The sequence below is a fragment of the Cynoglossus semilaevis genome, chromosome 17 (genome assembly GCF_000523025.1).
Source record: "Cynoglossus semilaevis isolate Cse_v1.0 chromosome 17, Cse_v1.0, whole genome shotgun sequence".
NCBI classification, from domain to species: domain Eukaryota; kingdom Metazoa; phylum Chordata; class Actinopteri; order Pleuronectiformes; family Cynoglossidae; genus Cynoglossus; species Cynoglossus semilaevis.
The window spans coordinates 12742583-12742829 of NC_024323.1; positions in this window are offsets into that span (position 1 = coordinate 12742583).

Sequence of the window (247 nt, forward strand, 5' to 3'; positions counted from 1 at the left end):
GGGGGGTTGGGGGGGGGGGGGTTTGGGTGGCTGCTGTTTCCTCTGTCACTCTAATGAGCCAAACTGCAGTAAAGACTTACAGCAGGCTTGAGATGCTGCCGTTGTTATGTTTTATAACCTAAACTAATTTCGTACGTGTGAAGTTACGGGCGGGTTTTTTTCAGGACGTCCCGCTGTCACGGAAAAAAAAAAAAAAAAAAATCACCAAAAAAAGGGATACCCTTTTCAAAGCGCGGCGCCTCTCTCT